This window comes from Ursus arctos, unplaced genomic scaffold (genome assembly GCF_023065955.2).
Source record: "Ursus arctos isolate Adak ecotype North America unplaced genomic scaffold, UrsArc2.0 scaffold_2, whole genome shotgun sequence".
NCBI classification, from domain to species: domain Eukaryota; kingdom Metazoa; phylum Chordata; class Mammalia; order Carnivora; family Ursidae; genus Ursus; species Ursus arctos.
In genome coordinates this window covers 13,957,696-13,964,196 of record NW_026622874.1, presented here as the reverse complement: position 1 = coordinate 13,964,196, position 6,501 = coordinate 13,957,696, and the positions used below count along the sequence as shown (strand labels likewise).

The window sequence follows — 6,501 nt, the reverse complement described above, 5'->3', positions numbered from 1 at the left end:
TGAGACTTCCATTTCCTCAACAATAAAGTAAGAAGATTGGGATAAGTATCTCCAAAGTCTTCTCCAGCCTTTCATTCTGTGGCTCGTAGTTAGCAAGCCTCCTAACTGGCTCTTCCATTTCCCTCTGTGCCTTCAAAAAACATGTGAAACTCACTCAGCATCTCTATTTTCTTGTCATGTATGATGCCAGACCATCTTAGATTTGCTGTTCTGAACTTCATTATTTTAACACAGACTCACCCATTACTGCTTTTTGTATTGCCTTGTTCCTCTTCTAATCATCTCTCACTTTTAAAACTGGCGGTTCCTTGCATGTTTGAATAGTCTCTTCCCTCCCTGTATGAAGTGCTGGTGTATTTTTAAAACTTCCTTCTCTGGCTTTACATATTTAGAGTTTCATCAGTGATCACTTGAACTTTTCTGTTTTTGATGCACTCCTTCAAAAGGTGTTGGCACTTTGGTCAGTTTAAGAATGCGGCCCCTCGGAGGCAGTAGGCTGCTTCAGGATGAAGCGGAATATCTCTTTCCCAGTACTTGATGAGGGAACAGAAGGCAATCTGAGGACAAAGCAGAAACTGACACCCCACACTCCCAACCCTAACGCACCCCCCCCCCCCCCCGCAATGGGATGTATGTGACATTCCTCAGGCACTCCTGGCTGCCCTAAAGGAAAAAGAAACAGTTAACCTATAGAGACCGCAATCCTGCAAGACTTGAGTCTCCCTCAGTGTACAAATGTTTTAGCGGTCTACAAGAACAAAGCATTTCTATCAATAACCTAGCTTCCGGAAGGGAATGTAAATACAACTGAATATCTTTGTAACCTGCAGCCCATAGACAGATACTTGAAGCAGGCAGAGTGTAATGTTCCTCCAGAAGTTCCCAACTATCTTCATGTTAATGCCTTACTAGAGGGGAAAACAACCTTAACTTGACAATGGCAAGGGCTCTGATATCCTGTGAGTCTTCTTTAACATATGAAAGTCTTTTTGAAACCTCCCTTTTCCTAACCTCCCCCAGCCCCATAGTATATAATCAGCCACCCCTCACAACCTGGGGCAGCAGCTCTTTCTGCCCACAGGTCCTGTCCCCGTGCTTTCATAAACCACCATTTTGCACCAAAGACGTCTCAAGAATTCTTTCTTGGTTGTTGGCTCCGGACTCCGCCCCACTGAACCTCACCTATACTCCACAACCTCATCAGTACTGACCTCAGAAACTCATTGAAGTGAATGATGAAAGCAAACTTCATACCTATTATGAGAAGCGTATGGCCACAGAAGTTGCTGCTAATTCTCTGGGTGAAGAATGAAAGTGTTAATATGGTCCAAATCAGTGGTGGCAATGACAAATAAGTCTTCCGCATGAAGCAGGGTGTCTTGACCCATGGCCATGTCCACCTACTGCTAAGTAAGGGGATCCAGGCTATAGACCAAGGAGGACTGGAGAGAGAAAGTGCAAATCTGTTCGGGTTGCGTTGTGGATGCCAATCTCAGTGTTCTCAACTTGGTCACTGTAAAAAAAGGGGAGCAGGATATTCCTGGACTCACTGATACTACTGTGCCTCATCGTCTGGAGCACCAAAAAGCCCGCCAAATCTGAAAACTTTTCAATCTCTCTAAAGGAGGTGAGTATGTTGTGAGAAAAGGTCAGTATGTTGTGAGACAGTCCCTAAACAAAGATAAGAAACCTAGAACCAAAGCGCCCAAGATTCAACGTCTTGTTACTCCACATGTCCTCCAACACAAACGTCCATGTATTGCTTTGAAGAAGCAGTGCACTAAGACAAATAAGGAAAAGGCTGCAGAATATGCTAAACTTTTGGCCAAAAGAATGGAGGCGAAAGAAAAATGCCAGGAACACACTGCCAAGAGACAGAAGCTGTCCTCTCTGAGAGCTTCTACCTCTAAGTCTGAGTCCAGTCGAAAATCAGATTTTCTAAGAGTGAGAAATAAATAAGATCAGACATTAAAAAAAAAAAAAGAATGGTTTGTGGATTGCATACTGGATGAAAGATCCACTTGCACTGCCAAAAACGATTATGTGCCAGGTAACAATTTTTGCTCCAGATCTTAGTGTAGACTGGCAAATTCATATCTGATGGCTTTCCTTAGGAAAGCAGCTATTTCTAGCTCAATAAAAAGGTATTCAATGCCACTGATCTTGCTACATTTCTATTTCCTGAAATACAGTAGGAAATGGGAAGGAAATGTGTGATGAGGGAACAGAAGGCTGGCTGAAGACAAAGCATTAGCTGACACCCTGTAACCTCCCCCCACCCCTACTCCTGGGTGGGACAGGTGTGATAGTCCTCCAGGAAGCCCCCAACCATCTTAATGCTAATGCCTTGCTAGAGGGAAAAACAACCTGAACTGACAAGGGCAAGGCCTCTGGTATCCTGTGAGTCTTCTTTAACATATGAAGTACTTTCTCAACCTCCCTTTTTCCTTACCTCCCCCAACCCCAGAGTATATAATCAGCCACCCCTCACAACCTGGGGCAGCAGCTCTTTCTGCCCATGGATCCACGCTTTCATAAGCCACCATTTTGCACCAAAGACGTCTCAAGAATTCTTTCTTGGTCTTCGGCTCCGGACTCCACCCCGCTGAACCTCACCTATATTCCAAAACCACATCAAGGCGAGGCACCATGGTGAGAACAGAAACTCTGAAAGAAATGCACCTGATCGATTATGTAAAGAATCTCTAACATCTGGATTTACTTAGCCATATGCTCACTAATTTCATTTAAAGCTCAGAAGTTTGAGTATCTTTTTTTTGTCAGTGATGCAATACATATACACTTATGACCTAACTTAAAATTAATGCAGTACAAAATAAAGTCAAAATATCACTTGGGCATAGGTGTGCTACCAGTGAGACAGGCATAGTATGGCTGCTAACCAGTATTTAATTCAAAACTCTGAAACAGTCTCTGATAGTCTCAACACCTATGCTCAAGTCTCTTCCTTGGTCTTTGTCAACGAACAAGCATTTTTTAGGAATTCTTAGGTGTGAGCAGTATCACTGACCCAATGGTCTTTGACTTAATCATATATATATTTTTAAACTTTTCTAAGGAGATCAACACTGGTTTACATCATTGAGGAGGGGATTTGACCACACAAAAATGAACGGGCAGGGGAGTAAGTAGGATTTTTCTGTCTAGCTAGAAGGGACTTTAAAAATAGGTAATATCCTGAAATGGGTAGATTGTGTATTCTGGGTGCTTCTCTGGAATTCTCTGTCCCCATCCAGTGGCCCCTTCTCCTCCTGTTTAGTAGGGCCTATTTAACTATTTGAGTCATTCTGTCCTCTCTTCCTTCTCCCTCAAAGCCTGTTTCTCATTTAAAAAAAAAAAAAAATATATATATATAGAGTTCACTGACATCACGCAACTTGGTGTCCTCCCTCCAGCAACTTTTATATATTAAGCTTCACTTCTAATTATAAATAAACCTGTCCACCATTCCAAATCCACCCTCTAAAGGATTTCAGGCAGCAGTCAAGAGGCAGTCTGAGGGGCAGGCAGGGGGAAGGGGTATTTCATTCAGTCTTTCCCACATCTTAAGTGTCCTCTGTGATTCTGGAGCTGGAGGAAATGGCTGGGAATGTTAGGCTCCAAAAAGCCACACTGACAGTCACAAAATTGACTTGGGCTGTACACAAATTTCATAAAGCAAAACTGACTCACTCCGTGTTAGAAAGGTAGAAAATGTTGTGTTAGCCCAGTTCACATCAGTTTACAACTCAGGGTAGAACTCCCTTCCCTTTTGAAAACTGCCTTCAGGCTTTTAAGAACCACAAACTGTGCCTCCCCGGCCAGCTCATTCAGGGCCCTCAGCTCATTCAGGGCCCTCAGCTCATTCAGGGCCCTCCCGGGAAAGGCTGAACCCATTCAGGAAAACGTGTTCCCGAGGAGCTGCTCCCTCAGCACCTGCAGACATTCCAGAGTTGAAAGTAAGCTCATGCTTTTGGGAGTTCAAGCCCATGCCCCTGCCATCCTGGTTTTATTTACCTCCTCAGTGCTGCACTGGAATCCTTTCTCCCCTGTCCTTTTTACTTTGATTTTCTTAGATTTACAACAGAAGTACTCACTAAAGCCGATCCACTCCCTATGGCTTAAAATTGGTCAGCGGTGAGACAATATAACAGAACTGAAACTCGAAACTGTGGACAGACTCACTTTTCTGGAGATGAGTCTGCTTATTTAGGGTGACAGTGCGTTGTCAGTATTCTGGAACTGGCAGAATCAATTTCCTTCCCGGTATTTTCTACCTCAGCCCCCTCGTGGGAGCGGGGAGGCGGGGGTGTTGACGGGTGTGCAGAGCAACTTGAAAACCTTTACAGGCCTATACATTCTGGTGGGAAAAGAGTTACTGGTTAAGGCAGGGAGCTAATGTGGCCTGACTCTCACCAAGGGCACTCTGAATGCCAGGAATTCCTAAGTGTTGGCCCCGGGGGTGAGAAATTCCTGCTGAGTGACAATGAGGGGGGAAGGTTTAAAGCAAATTCTTCTGCTTATCCCTAGGGAGACATCTTCCATAGATGGTAGCCCGTTCTTTGTTCTTTTCTTTCTCTTTTCTTTTCCTTTTTCTTTCCTTTTTTCCTTTCTTCTCTTCTCTCTTTTTTTACCATAAAAGATTTTAGTTTATTTAACAAAAAAGATCTTTTACTAAATTATCTTTTGTATTATATATTTTCAATTTTAACAATGTGGCACAAGGGGCAAAGGGAATTCATTTTTTTTTAAGACTATTTATTTATTTATTTATTTATTTATTTATTTATGAGAGAGAGAGAGAACAAGCTGGGGAAGCTGCAGAGAGGGAAAAGCTGGCTCCCCACTGAGCAGGGAGCCTGGTGCTGGACTCAATCCCAGGACCCTGGGATCATGATTTGAGCCAAAGACAGATGCTTAACAGACTGAGCCACCCAGGTGCCCTGCCTGGCACAGGAAATTCTTTATGTTAATGTTATAGCTCTTTGGTTGAACTCTAACACCAATATCTGCTTCATTTTAAATTTTGTTTTAGTACAGTTTACACACAATGTTACATCAGTTTTAGGTGTACAACATAGTGATTGGACAAGTTTATATTATGTTGTGCTCACCACAAATGTAGCTACCATCTTTCACAAAAATGGACACATAGATGAATAGAATAGAGAGCCCAGAAATAAAACCACACAGTCAATTAATCTATGACAAAGGAGGCAAGAATATCCAAGGGAGAAAAGTCTCTTCAATAAATGGTGTTGGGAAAACTGGACAGCAACATGCAAAAGAATGAAATTGGACCACTTTCTTACACCACACACAAAAATAAACTCCAAATAGAGTGAAGGTGGCCCATTCTCACCACCCATTCCTTCCATCCCATGACTCTGTCCTATCTCAACAATTTACTTCACACAGCCAGACACTTTCCTACGGTGTGCTCTCTGTCCCTTGAGTCTCCACGTAGCTTGGCTCCTCCAAATCACAGCTGTCTTGGCCCAGTGCCATCCTGCAGTAGAGTTCAACCACCTGCCCTAAGTTCCATCTCCCACCCTGCCTGTGTCACCCTCTATTCTGTTACCCTGTTTTATTGTCTTCGTAGCACCTATCTCTCTATGAAATGATCCTGTGTATTTGTTTCTGTGGTATGTTTTGTTTCTTGCTTTCCCCACCAGAGTGTAAAATCCAGAAAGTCGGGAACCTCATCTTTCTGATTCACTGCTACATCCCCAGTGCCCCATTACCCTAGGGGCTCAAAATACTTGTGGAATGAATGAATATATGACTAAATGGGAATCACTGTAGGTAAGAAGATATCAACTATATTCAGAAATGGAAAGTCTATGAGCCCTTGGTTAGCTCCTTTATGTATCCTACTTCTGTAGTTCCATAAAGAGAGTAGGTAAAGGTGCATATATGGAATCATATTTCTCAGGTCAGGCTGTGAAGTCAGGGTGATAAGGTAAAGTAACTGACTTTAAATTATCACATATTTGGATACATTTCTCTGACATCCAGCTTATCCAAGTAGGTAAGCACACAGACCCTGAAATGCACTGCTGAGGCCATAGTCTGGCTATATAATTGGCTTACTAGTGGACCTTGGGAAAATTAGCTTTTCTGTGCTTCACTTTCTTTGCCTGTAAAATGAAAATAGTCAGATTACTTCCCGAATCAGATTGTTGTGAAGACTGAGTTAATTTAAATAATATGCTTAAAACAGTGTCTAGCATGTCCTAGCACTATAAACGTTTTCTTTTTTTAACATTATCCTTCTCATTTTTTATACTGTACTTCTAATTCATGAGAATTTGAACCATTTTTTGGTCACAGATTCTGAGAGTCTGGTGAAGCCTACAGACCATTTCTCAAAATAATGCTGTTAAAAACATAAAATAAACTACATTATATTATGAAGGAAAGAAATACACTAAAAAATATTTATCAAAATTTAAAAAAACTGTGATATAGAGGGGCACCTGGGTGGCTCAGTCAGTTAAA

At 42.2% G+C, this 6,501-nt stretch overlaps 1 pseudogene; it reads left to right on the top strand.

The window, feature by feature from the left end:
• The first annotated feature begins 506 nt into the window (after positions 1–506).
• LOC125283489 (40S ribosomal protein S6-like) lies at positions 507–1,961 on the top strand (annotated as a pseudogene).
• The last annotated feature ends 4,540 nt before the right edge of the window (positions 1,962–6,501 follow it).